The 13,622-nt window shown below is 50.1% G+C and overlaps 1 protein-coding gene and 1 long non-coding RNA gene across 2 annotated transcripts in view; one reads left to right on the forward strand and one right to left on the reverse strand.

The window, feature by feature from the left end:
• Positions 1 to 12,173, forward strand: part of LOC105481629 (serine/threonine kinase 35) — a 46,836-nt gene extending 34,663 nt beyond the window's left edge. Inside the window, exon 4 of the mRNA XM_011741362.3 lies at positions 7,410 to 12,173. The gene's annotated coding sequence lies outside the window, so the exon portion shown is untranslated. The remainder of the gene's footprint in view (positions 1 to 7,409) is intronic.
• Positions 4,618 to 7,527, reverse strand: LOC139358488 (uncharacterized). Its single transcript, XR_011613474.1, has 3 exons — positions 7,392 to 7,527; positions 5,049 to 5,176; positions 4,618 to 4,753 (listed from the first exon to the last, which is right to left on the reverse strand). It is a non-coding gene; the product is annotated as an uncharacterized lncRNA (long non-coding RNA).
• Positions 12,174 to 13,622: the final 1,449 nt, after the last annotated feature.

Consider the following 13,622-nt stretch of genomic DNA (forward strand, 5'->3'; position numbering starts at 1 on the left):
CAGCACCCTGTAGCATGGTAGAAAAATAGCATGGGCTTCAGACTTGGACACAGTCCCAGCTCTGTACCTTACCACCTGCTGGAGTTTGGAGAAGTGGCCCAGCTCTCTGAGCATCACTGTCCGCACCTGGCTTGCCGGGATTTTCAGTGGGAACATGTGCAGAGCACTTGGCAGTGACGCAGGAACTCAACCAAAGGCAGAGATTTTTTTTTATAATCATGTGTTTATGTTAAAATCCTATCATGTGGAATGAATGATTCTGTGAAGTTTTATTGCTATGTACTAATTCCCGATTTCTAGCAATCATCTGGTATTTGAGTTCTTCCTAAAAACCCAACACTGCTACTTGGTCACCTGAGAGGCTTAAGAGAAGCAGCAGACTCTCTCTGTCCTGCAGGAAGCTCGGGGTCTAAGATGGTAAGGTCGGAGCACACGACAAGGCTAGTGGGATCTGAGGTCATCGATGCCTTTTCACTGGGCAGGGGGATAGAAGAGTTCCCATAGAGACTGGGCCCTCTGGGAGTTTTTCCTGGGGAAGGCGTATGGAGGAGAACCCAAAGGGTGAGTGCGATCTGAATGACAGGGGGTGGGAGTTGGAGTAGCCAGACCAGCAGGAGCTGAAGACCCAAAGCAGGAGGGAGGCTGTTACCTCAAGAGAAGATCAACTTGAGGCCAGGCATCTGGTATGGAATTTTTGCCCCAGCAAGTGACTGCGGTGAGGTTTTGTGAGTTTGGTTGTGTATTTTTGGATGTGATTTGCAGCCGCGGTTGTACTTACTAAGGTACCTCCTGTGCACCTCACTCTGTCTGCTATGTATATTATCACTGGTCTTTGTGCCCGGCAAAGTAGACGTTTCCTCATTTTAGGCTGAGCAAACTGAGGCTGGGGGAACCCTGACTTGGTGAAGGTCAGCTGGGATGTAAATTTTGGATCTTCCTACTCCAAAGCCCATGCCTTGAGAGAACACCACCTCCAAGCCACGCTCCTCTGCCTTAGGGTCCTGCCCCTGGATATCTACCTGTGGGTGAGCTGCCTTGGTTTGGTCTCCTGGTCAGGGCTCAGATGTCGTAAGGCGTGGACCTGTGGTCTTCTGGGTTGTCACGGAGCACTGCGAAGCTCCTGTTGTATATGTTGTTATAATCTCTGCCCTCTTGCTCCTCTTTTTCCTAACATCTTGCTCCTTCTGTATACCTGAAGACTGAAAACAGTGTTATCCCATTTGCACTCCCATTCCTTCGACCCTGACAACGGGCACGTTCACAGCACAGTCATCCCTGTTTTTGCCCTACTTTAAGCACCACAGTTGGGAGCTCAGCCTTAGAGGAATGATGCATCAGAAAGCGTGACTCCTGGCCTCAGTGCCTCTGACTGATTGGAAGAGACATTCGTGCTGGGGCCACCGAACCCCCCAGGGCTGGCATGTTGATGTCTGAATGTGAAAAGCCAGATGCTTTGGTGTATTAAACAAGTGAAGAATGACTCATTTGGAAGCTAACCCCACTTAGAGGAAGGGGAGGACTGCCCTCTGTGACCCTGACAGATGACTTTCCCTCTGTGCACCTATGAGACCTGCTTGCTCCACAGCACGATATGCTGAAAATTAATAACCTGAGCCTCAGTTTGCTCATCTGTAAGATGAGGATAATTCTTACATGGTCCTTGGGACAAATGAGGTATTGCGTATTAAGCTTGCAGGGCTGCTAGCATGTCATGGGCATCATTAGCTTCAGTGATAATACCACTACACAGGGCTGCGGGCGAATTCAGGGAAGAGTGAGTTCTTGGCTAGCCACCCAGTAATACCCCACTTTGAGTTTATACTGTGCCTTAGTCTATGAGGATGCCAGTGGGATGACTTTGTTTTCTGTTAACTAGATCTGAGAGGCAGGATAGAAAGAGAAAACTGGGCTTCGGGTTTGAAGTCCCAGTCTGTGATACCCTAAGAACTAAAATGACCATTAACATGAATGACAGCAAGATGGATCTTACTGAATGCCCCACCCTGTGTCAGGTGCCATGACAGGCAATTTACTTGAAGAATTCTTCACTCTTCACAGCAGGCCCCTGAAGAGGAAAGAGTTCCATGCCCATTTTCTAGTTTAGGAGAAGGAGACTCAGATCAATAACCCCTTGTCTCCAGCAGAGCTTGTATTTGAACCAGGACTGTCTGCCGTGGAGCCTGTGCTCTTCCCTGAGAGAGCACTGGAGTGAAGATAAACCTCGTGGTTACCAGACTTCCTTATTTCCTAAGACGGTGCAATTTTAAAAACTGGGGAGGCAGGTCCGGGAGGGAAGCAATTTTTAAAACCATTCATACTTTCATCATCATTTCATCAAACAAATGATGTTTTAGGCCAGGCATGGTAGCTCGTGCCTATAATAATCCCAACACTTTGGGAGGCCAAGGCAGGAGGATTGCATGAACGAAGCCAGGAGTTTGAGACCAGCTTGGGTCACGTAGTGAGACCCTGTCTCTAAAAAAATAAAAATTAAATCTAGCCAGGTGTAGTGGCATGTGCCTGTAATCCCAGCTGCTCAGGAGGCTGAGGCAGGAGGGTTGCCTGAGCCCAGGAATTTAATGCTGCAGTGAGCTATGGTTGCGCCACTGTACTCCAACTTGGATGAAAGAGTGAGACCCTGTGTCTTAGAAAAGAAAGCAAAAGGTAATGACATTTTGACACTAATAAAGTAGGAAGGCCATCCTTTTAGAGTAAGGGATAATCACCAAGGTATTCTGTGCCTGCAGGCTGAGGAGTAGGGGAAGGAGGTGAACACATGAGCCATCCTTGTCTCCAGCCCCATCCTCCTGTGCATGTTCCCCTCAGATCTCCCAGGCTTCTGCTCTCCAAGCTGCTAATGGCCTTCGTGAGAGTAGTTTCTCAGTCTCCTTAAACAGACCAGACACCTGCCTGACTGGCAGAGGAGCTTGCTGGAAGACTGTTCATTGCCTCATTGGCACCATGTCCCCCTTTGTCCCCCGAGCACTAGACCTGTGTACCGGCACGTAAGCCTTCCATGAGCCTTTTTCTGAGGGAGTCTATTTATAAATGAAGGGATTAGATGGGTTTTAAACTCCACTTAAGCTCTTCTTGTCTTCTCTAGGAAGGGATTTTACATCGTTACATGTGAAAAGCAGGGGCTTTGGAGTGAGACTGCCCTGAGTTAAACCCTTTTCTCTACCACTTACTGGCTATGAGGCTGTTCTCTCTTGAGCTTCAGTTTTCTCATCTCTAAGACTAGGGGGACAATAACCCCTACCTCTTAGGGTTGCCGGGGTGAAATGAGGCAATGGATAAAACACTCGATCCTTTGACAGTGATTGGAAAGCAGTGTGACTTTACGAGGTTGTTCCCTATAATGTAGTTAGAACTTGCACATACAGACTGCTCAGTAAGTGATTGCTGTTATGCCAGTTAGAAATAAGAAGGTGGGATGCACTGAGAGAACTTGGTCCAAGAGCTGAAATGAGAAAGGTAAGGATTCATAGCACGTTTTCCCAGATCATTGGCACCTTCCACCCCCAGGATCATCTCAGATGCAAGCTGTTGGAACCATTGCTGAGCCGGCTTTGGAAGCACTGATTGAAGACTGTCATAGTGCAGAAACTTTGGGTAGCGAAGCTGGAAAACTTTGGATTAAGTGCTGGTTCTACTGCTCAGCAACTCTGGTGTGGGGCAAGTTGCTCCATCTCTCTGGGCCTGTTTTCTTGTGAAAACTGGCCAAATCCCTCCTCACAGTAATCATGGAAGGGCACTACAGATGTCAGTTGCAGGTTTATCACATCACCGCTTTTCATTATGCTTAGCAGGTGTGACTTTTGCCCTCAAGGAGCGGGCTCTGGTCCGAGATAGGGGTTCCACAGAGAGGGATAAGAGCCCCAGTGGAAGCTGGTAGCCTGGCAGTCAGGCACAGCCTGAGCGGTGAGGGAGCTGAGATGTGGCATCTGCTAGGATGAAGCACCACAAGCCTAAGGCCTCTCCAAGGGCCCACTGGGACTGAGACCTACACCCTTTATTGTGCCCACAGGTACCTGGGAGGGTCTGCTGCTTAAACTCAGAACCGTGTGGTCTGAGCCATTCCTGTTCATAGCTACAGAAAGCGTCTCCATTACCTTCGGTGAGCTTACTGTGCTGTTAGCTCCCTGGGAAAAGTGCTCTTTCTGTGGTGGCCGACGGGAAAAGAACCTCAAGCCAAGATCCTCTCCCCAGTGGAGAGCCCTCTTCTTTTCCTTCTTTGTGCCCACAAGAGCGAACCAGACTCAGACCTGTAGGCTGTTCTGAGGCTTCCAACAGGAGGACCAGAGCCAGTGCCAGGGCTAGAGGGAGCAGGGAGGAGCCTTTGGGAAATGTCAGCTTCACTTCCTGGCGTGGGACCCAGTGATTACAGTGGTCATTACAAGCTGGTGTCTGAGGAGTTCTTGCAGAGTGCTGTGCTGTTGGTCTGACCTTCTGCAGTCACACTGTGTTCTGCTAGTTTATTATGTAAAAAGGAACCTCTGGTTTCTGAACCTGCCTCCTTGCCAACACTGCTTTTTAGCTGCCACGTGCTACTTTCCTGCTGATGGGCATCCTTTTCAGGAGATCGTCCGCAGGGAGGGAGGAAAGGAATGCCGGAAAGTCATAACTGGTCCCAAAGATTATTTTAGCACATCACATGTGGCTGTATAATTTCTCGTCGTATTTCACAAGGTCTTAATGTTTCAGATGGTAAGGGCCAACCCTCTTCCCCCATCTTCAGGTTGATCTGCTGTGTCTACGGAAAGCACAGAGAGAAAGCAATAGGCATGCTAAATAGAGCTAGAGTTTGAGATGGCTGCTGAATCATCAGGGAATATGTTTATGATGATTTTCTTTTTCCAAGTCAAAAACTGGGATACAAGACCCACTAGTGGATTTTTTTTTAGCGGAATTAACAGACCAAGGAATAGAAGCAGCAGAGTGAAAGACTGGGCCGGAGAAATCCTGTATTTTCTTTCCAGATCAGCCACACCCACTTTCTGGGTCACCCGCTCCTTGGGCTGGTAGAGCAGGGAGTCTCACAGTCTAACCTCCCGTTTGGCAATGTGGAAGCTCTCCTTTGTCCACTGGGCGTGGAAGAATCCAGACGAGACCCCACATCTGGACCTTTCTATTGGAGCTGCCGGCTTTTCTTGCTCTTTGAAGTACCCTATTTTTCCTATTAAAAAGTGAAATGTGACATTGGTGTGTGTTCAGTATTAAAAATCAGAAGTAGGGGAAGAGGAAAATCCAGTCACAACAAGCACAACATTTTGGTGTATTTCTTGTCAGGTTTTCCTACACTGGGGGGTTTGTGTTTTTACATAGTTATGGTCATGCTGTGTGCTACACAACTTTGTAACCTACTCTTTTCCACCTACCCCAGGGAAGTGCTTTTGTCATAATCTTCAAAATGTCACGCAATGATCTCATTTCCTCTGTAGTATATCAGTGAGTTGAAGGATCATTTGCTTACTTAATCCTTATTTTTGGACTTGTGAGTTATTGCCTTGTAATTTAAATATTTCAGTTAACTTCTTTATCCATAAAGTTTTTTTCATATTTAGGTTTATCTGTTAAGCTTGGCTTTCAGGAGTGGAATTTCAGGGAGCCACCAGTCTAAACACCTTTGAAGCCCTAAAAACAGTGCCAGACTACCTTCCAGAAGCTTTCCCCCTCCTCCAGCAGTGTGGGGGGCACCCTCACCAGCAGGAAACACTTCTAATGGTTGCATGGCTGAAAATCATGGCCTGTTCAGATTTAACACGTTTATAGTCTCTGGTTGGGGACAATTGGCTAGGAAGGGGTGGACTCATTGAGTATGTTCGTACCTGCTATGGGCCAGGAACCTGAGTCATTCCACTCAGACCTCAACCAAGAACGCCCAGTGGTCAGAGGAAGAAACTGAGGCCAACAGGCAGTAAATTATCCAATATTGTCCTATCCTGCTGCCTCTTGGGAGGACTAGCCAGGTCCCTTCCCAGGAGCTGAGGACAACGAGCTGGTGTTGTCAGACTGTGCAGGTGGCAAGTCATGGCAGCCACGGTGCTGGCTCTGCCTCACAAAGGAAGCCACTGGGGGATTGCACGCACAAAGACTTGTCTGCTTTGGTCATTCAGGCTGAAAACAGGCACTTTAAAAACTCCTAGATGGGCCAAGGTAGGTGGATCACTTGAGCCCAGGAGTTCAAGACCAGCCTGGACAATATGGCAAAACCTCGTCTCTACTAAAAATACAAAAATTAGCCTGGTGTGGTAGCATGTGTCCTGTAGTCACAGCTACTCAGGAGGCTAAGGTGGAAGGATCGCTTGAGCACAGGAGTTCAAGGCTGCAGTGAGCTGTGATCAAGACACTGCACTCCAACCTGGGTGACAGAGCAAGAACCTGTCTCAAAAAACCTCCTAGATGATTCCATGTGCAACCAGGCTGGAGCACTGTTGCCCTAGATGGCCTGCCCTGCCCAGGACAGTGCTATACTTAGCACTGATCCAATAGCTCAGAGCGGGGACTGCCCAAGACTAATCTCTGTGGGCCCTTGTATTCTCGGCCTCCAGTAGAATAAGCCACTGAAGGGCAGACTTCCTGTCTTATACCTGAGGCCTGGCACTAAGGCAGTTTCCAAATAATAGCCAATACTAATAGGATCAGGCACTCTTCTTGGTTTTACGTTTGTTTAATCTTCATAATAGCCTGTGACGCAGTTACAGATGTGAGACCAGGGAACAGAGGACTTAAATTCCCCACAGTCAAGTGGAAGCTCCTGTTTGCTCAGTCACCCGTTCTGGCTCCAGAGCCCTCGTTCCTAACCCCCACAGTGCACTGCAGCAGACAGTGCAGCCTGGTCCAGCCCTGCCCCTGGGTGTGGGATTCTGGCCCTTCTTATGACCTTAGCAGGTAGCCTGGTTTGGATTCTCAGAGGCCTGAGCTTCACTCTTCTCTTCTGTAAAACAGGATTACTGAACCTAGAGAGGGTTGCTGTGGCATTTATAACCAAGCACAATTAGTCACAAAGAATGGGGAAGAAAGCATGGGTGGAAGCAATGCTAGCAGGGTCTGTGGAGACAGACTGTCCAGGGTGGGCCCTGCGGTGTCTTGCTCCTGATAGTACGGGGAAGCCAGGATTCACGATTGGTTTGACAGGTAGAGCCAGCAGGCTTGGGTTCCCAGCTAGCGTCTGCCCCTTAGTCAGTGTGATCTTCGGTAAATTACTTAACCTGAGCCTCAGTTTCCCTATCTGAAAAATAAGCCTGTGTGTCTAGACCAGGGAGGTTGTGAAGCTAGACTTACCCTATCTATCTAGAGCTCTGCCCCACAGAGCCCAGCACACACAACTTCAGTGTTCCTCTGGGTTGGGAGTTGGTACCCAGGCCTGCTGACCAATGTCCCCTCCTTACCCACTTTCTGTCTTCCAGGTCGATTCCTCGGGACCCACAGTCTCACCACGTCTCCTACAGAGGACGGCAGAGGGTACAGGTGGTGGCTTGGCCGGTTGGCGATCTCCCGACAGCTGGATCTCCGGCAATGTGAAGCTTTTGTTTGGGTTTTCCCGCTTCTTTTGTTTTGCTTTCTTTTTTTCTTTTTCTTTTTTTTTTTTTTTTTCTCTTTCCTTTTTCTTTTTTAATTTAAACCATTGAGACTTCAGAAGAGCAGGAAGCAATGCTGTGGACAGGCACCAATTTCTTTAAAGAAATTCAGTGTGGACAAGGCATATGTATAAATTTCAGTTGTACTTTTTATAAGGGGTTAGGGAGCTATTTTTGGTTTTGTCCTTCACTTTCCCTCTGTCTTCCTTCTTTATCCTTCTCTCAGTTCTACTTATGACACCTCACTTCCCCAGAGAAGGCCTGCCTCCCCATAGGGAACCTGGGGGTTTCTCCTGGAATGGGGCATGAGGACACAAGGAGGCCTCTGGGCCACGCCTCCCTGCCAGATGCAGTAACTCCCGGACTCCTTGGTGGGCTGGCCCTGGCCAGCCCTTGGGCCTCGGAGATGATCAGAGGCGAAGAACCACCTGGAAGAGGAAGGCCAGGGTTTGGCCAGGAGAACTAAGAAGGTCTCAAGTCCAGGCTTTGTTCTGTTTAAGCTATTGGGAGCCCCAGGCCACACCAGGACTTACAGTGGTGGGATCCCTTCCTCTTCCGCCCTGTGTTGCAGGGAACGGGGAGGTAGGGGTGGAGGGTGACCATCTCGCACTTGCTGGCGGTGGAGCAGCCATCCCAGCGCTGTAAGCCTGCCTTTCTGTTGGGAACAACTGTTGTGCCAAACTGTGTGGAACACAGCTGGGTCTTCAGCAGGCATCTGTCACTGCCATGAGGTCAGCACTTCTCACCTAACTGCCTCCTGGATTGTCATCTTCCCACATGTGTTCCGTAGTGTCCATGTGTCACAGAGACGGCCTGAGGCCCTCAGATCTGGTTGTGACTTTGCCATGATAACAGGGTGTCCTGAACTGGCTGCCATTGTCGTGTCCTCACAGGAAGGGCGTGCCCTGTGTGCCGGGGTCCGTGGTGTCATATGCAGTGACACATAATGTCAAGCGCCATTTCCCTCACCCTTGGAGACTTACTATTAGGTGCCTGCCCTCAATATAGACGTATCCAATGGGAAAACAGCAGACCTGGCCAGAGCAGGGAGGTGTCGTGGGACTGGGTAGACCCCCTGCAGCGTTAGGGGCCCATTTGTGGGCTCCCCAGCTTCAGGCTTCCGCAGCCGTGATGCTTCAGCCCCGCCACCCATGCCTGTCTGCGGCAGCCATCCTTGCACTCTGCAGCGACACTTGCATCTCCCTAGGGGAAGCCTCCCTCCCCCTGGGCTGCTGCTCCGAACCCATCTGCTCTCCCCCTGCAAGAAGGGGCAATGCTCCTGTGTTTTCCCTGTCTGGATTTGCCTGGCCACTCCGAAGGCTTTTCACCCCATTATGGCCACATAGTATAGGGCCTCTGGGGAGGGGGAAGGGAATCCTTTTGTGTTCGTTTTTGTTTTTTGTTTTACCTAAACCAGCATAGGATTGATAGGGGAGATGGTTGAAGGGCATTTCCGTTTCTATGTGACCAAGGCAGGGGCTTTTACCTGCTAAATAGCAGTCCTTTGGCCCTGAGAATTTGGGAGCGAACAGTGCATCAGGCCAGGCTCAGCAACGTTTGCTCACATTCTTTCAGCCTTCTCTCACCCCCTTAACACCAAGCTTTCTTCCTTGTGAGCGGAAGGTTGACTGCTATCAGCAGGATCCCACAGGTGATAACCAGGCCCTTCCCTTCCTGGGCCAAAACCCATTGTGACTGCCTGTCTCTCCTGTCTCTGACTTCTCAGGCAGCCTCCTGAGTGCACTGAGTTGTAGCCGAGAGGATGGGAACAGCAGTGTCCCCTAATTGCAGTGCACGTTCCTTCTCTGCCCGCCACCCTGCCTTCTCTTGGGGGCAGCTGTCTCTTTGTACATGAGCAAATGGGAAAAACAGTCCCCAAACCCAGCACCCCCGTCCCTGGCTGCAGCCCACGCCGTAACATCCCTAGTGAGGCTCCAGCCTAATGAGCCCCTTATTTTCTTTTTCTTCCCTCCCCAGGTCCCGTAGCTCTAACTAAATAGTAAGTTCTTGGAGCCATCGTGCTTCCCCTTTGTTATTTTTCTTGCTATCAGAATAGCAAGAAACAGCACCCCTGTAGGTGTCAGGTGGGCAGCCTGGTAGGGGTCACCAGCCTTCATGCCCCCTCATCTTCCAGTTCTTGCTTAGTGGCATGACTTCTTTCCGTAGCGTAAACGCAGGCCAGCTTTTTAGCCCCAAGTGCCTGCCCCTCCTCCTTATCTCTCCCCTGCTTTCTCAAACACTTGCCCACCTCAGGCACTCAGCAGACTCCTCCATGGTGAGAGAACTGGCCACGGCTCAGCCCCAGGTAGCACCACACCTGTAGTCTTCTCAATGCCACTCTCCCCTGTCCCCTTGTGAATTGGCTTCCACTTGCTGTCGCGTCCCCACTCCTGCATCTTCACTGGGTCTCAGGCTGTCAGCAGCTCTCTGGTGCGTCAGCTCAGCACCACCAAGTTTGTAGGACCTGTCCAAGTTCTAGGAGTTTTCAAACCTCAAAACGGCAGTCATTCATTCTCCTTGGGTCTGTAGCAAGGATAGCCCATTGGAAGGGGGCTCTTGACCTGGGCTGTTAGGGATCTCAACTTGGTTTTCCCATCAGAAGAATCAGCAGGACAGATTGTAGTGCCTTATTCCATTGTCCTCCCCTGACCAGGCCTCCTGGCTCAGCTGGAAGTGCGTGGCTTCTTTCTCCCTATCTGTGTCCTCTGTCACTTGCTCTTTCACTGTCTCTCTCATTCCCAGAGAGCCACGGGGGAGGGATCATCCTCTCACCCCGCACACCCTCTTCCTGAGGGCCGTAGCCAGGTCCGCATCTCCCCACCACCACCAGGGCACTCACTTGCAGCTATAGCCCAGGACAGAAAAACTGTGCTTTGGACAGGTGCACACTCTCTGCCTCTTACCTCTAGCCAGGAGGATGCCTCAGTCTGTTCATTCGAGACTGGCCCCGTCTGAACCCTCTCTGGGCACTGGGGACTAAGGTTGCAGGCCTTAGCCTCGTCTCATCCCAGAGGCATTGGGTCAGGAGAATGGGAATTTTTTTCCTCCCACCTGGACATAGTTTGCCCCTGTGGCTGCCTTTCTGAGGGAGTATATTAAATGTTTACTTAAGAAACACCCTGTTTACAGTCAGAGGAGAAACACCCAACACTGGGTGGAGATTTGACTCTGGACAGGGCCTGGCCTCCTTAGTGGCACTGCCAGGGGGGCCCCTAAGTGAATGAGGGCAGAGGTGCCCCGGGCAGGGGCGAACGCCCTCCGCTCCCTCTGCTCCCAACCCTGTGGTGCTAGGACCACTCCCCGCCTTCCTCACGGCCCCCTTGCGCTGCACATTCCCCACCTCCACATTCCCTTCCTCCAAGATCTCAGCTCCTTAACATATCAGTTGTCTCCTAGCCTAGAAAACCAGTGTTTGGAGCAATAAGATGATTATTTTTGCTTGAATCTTTTTCTAAGAGAAGGAAAAGAGCTGGCATTGTGGGAATTTTCTTTTTATGCTGTTAGCTGTTTACCTTCTTAGAAGACATCTTAATAGGATGGATGTCTGGGTTTTAGCCTTGGGGTATCTTTTGGAAACTTAGAAAAGCAGGAGTCAGGCTGCCACCCCCTAAGGAGGGACCCTAACTTTCTGCCCTTGCCTGGTTCCATATGGCTCTTTCCAGCCCTGCCCACCAAGTGCTGCTCCCACTCGCCATGCTGCCCGTGCGCCCCTCTTCCCCCCACATCTGGGGGCGCTGGTGGCACTTACTCTTGGTGGGTCTCAGACTATCCCTCCCGTTGACTGGTTTTCCCTCCTAGGCCTGTCTGGCAGCCCCCAGACAGACATAGCTCCTGGGAGTCTCGGCCCTGGCAAACTTGGAAGAGCCAAACTGACATTTTTTAGCTCTTCAGGCCACTGGGTTTTGGAGGCAGAAATCCAGAGATACTGGCTCTGCCAAGCTGTCATACTGGGCTGTGGCACAGCCTTCGAGACAACACAGGTGCATCTCGGATCCTGCCCTACCTAGGCTTCGAGGGGCTTCTGTCTGGAGAAATGCCCTCAAAGGGTAACCAGTAGGTGTGACATTGAATTGGCCAGTGTTAGCATCTACAGCCGTCAAGAGATGAGTCCATTGCCGTTGCCTGCCCAAGGGCCCCCTAAGATTACAGACAGTATCAGCAGGGAGGCCGTCCTGGTGTTTTTTTAGGAGAGCCCACAGGAGGAAGGGAGCCTCTTCAGGGGCACTGGAATCTTTTGTGCCAGGGGCTTCTTTTCATCAGAGCCGGGGAGCACATTTCAGTGACTTCTTAAATATTTGTGTGGGACAGACGAGTGTGAGGGAGGTTTTAAGCCAGGCACAAAGTTAGTTTCAAATACTAGTTAATAAATCTATTTTTCTTCATTTCCTTTTTTTGCACAGAAGCTGGTAATCTAGGACCTACGTGTGAACAACTTTATATGAATATTTTTTGTACTTGGTTTACTTGGGTTGGTATGATACATTATATTTAAGTTCCTTGAACACTGTGGATCCCCTAATGTGTATGAATGACTGAGGCTTTGTAAATTAAGGGACGTTTGTGTGAATAAAGTTATTTGATGGGGTCAAAGAAGCCATATGTGATTTGAAAAAGAGTGTTTTGTGGTTTGTTGCCCCTGTTTGGGAGGGTGGCGAGGCCAGCCCATGTTGCAGCCCCCCATCTCAGCTGGTGGGTGGCGGGGGAGAAGGATCCTTGGCCGCTTCCATGTCCCCGTGCTTGAGGAAGCTGCCTGGTGGCTTTTGACTGGCCTTCCCATTCTACACCTGAGAAACCAGCACTTAGAAGGGCAGGAAGCTGTCTAAAATCGTGCAGCTGCGACTGGGGGATCCTGGATCCAAACCAAACCTGGTCTGCCCTTCCAGGGGGTCCAGGGCCTAAGTAAACATTGTGGGCCCCTCCTCCAGACATCTCAGAAGCCCGCTCAACCCCTAGCCCTGTGGTTCTGCAAGTTCTACCTTTGAGAGAGTTTTAACAAAGAGCTAAAATGGATGGGCCTCCATACCACAGCAACAAGGGTGTAAGGATCAAGTTTTGGAAAAGCTTAGCAGAGAAGTCAGTTCCATCAAAGGTCAGAGGTCAGCTCAGTACCCTGACGTTGGTAGCATCCATGTCCAAAAATCAAAGGAGTCTAATCAAGCCATGCCATCCTGTTGGGAATGGGAAAAAAAAACATAGCCCATCTCCCTTTCTGCCTGGGCCAACAAAAGCCACATTCCATGAGAACCAGGGACTGGAACCTATGAAAAGCCAGATGTTTTTACGACCATCGTACTGCATGGTAGGTGTGATGTGTGCTCCTCTATGCATAAGAAAACTAAAACCCAGAGAAGTCAAGACTGCTGGGTGAGTGCCAGGTGGGCTGAGGGAAGAGCTCCTGCCACTTGCCAGCCAGGACAGGTAACTGAGCCTTGCTGAACATCTACTTCCTCAACGACAGTGGGGGTGATGACAGCTACCTTCAGACAAGTTGCAGGCTAAACGAGAACCTAATATTAGGCCCAGCACATAGTAGGCACTCAAATGGTTTTTTGATTTTCCCAGAGACAGGTTTGGGATTCTCCCGGAGTCTGCTGAGCGCTGAGCCCCGACTCCTGGCATCGTGCAGCCTTGGTGAGGCTTCCCAGTCTGGTGAGGGTTAATGTTTGCTGTGGAGCCCGTCATTCAGGGGCTCTCCCAGGGAGACCTGGGGAACCCAGGAAAAATAAAACTGCAGGAGGATGGAGTCAGGACTTAGGAATGTGTGAGTTAGAGGAAGAGATAAGACTGGCTTGCCTAATCTGCGAGTGAATAAACTACATTCCGGGCCCAAGAATTGGTGTCCAGTGGCTGCTGGGGATGGGGTTTCTAGAAAAGGATACTTCTGTCCTTAGCCTGGGGGTAACCTGAAACTTGAAGGACAGCCCACAAATTTGTTTTTTTATTAACAGATTTACTGAGAGAATTCATCTTTTAGAGAGTACAATTCAGTGGTTTTTAGTACATGTACAGAATTGGGCAGCCATTACACTAGCTAATTCCAGA

The sequence above is a fragment of the Macaca nemestrina genome, chromosome 15 (assembly GCF_043159975.1).
Source record: "Macaca nemestrina isolate mMacNem1 chromosome 15, mMacNem.hap1, whole genome shotgun sequence".
In the NCBI taxonomy this organism is placed as follows: domain Eukaryota; kingdom Metazoa; phylum Chordata; class Mammalia; order Primates; family Cercopithecidae; genus Macaca; species Macaca nemestrina.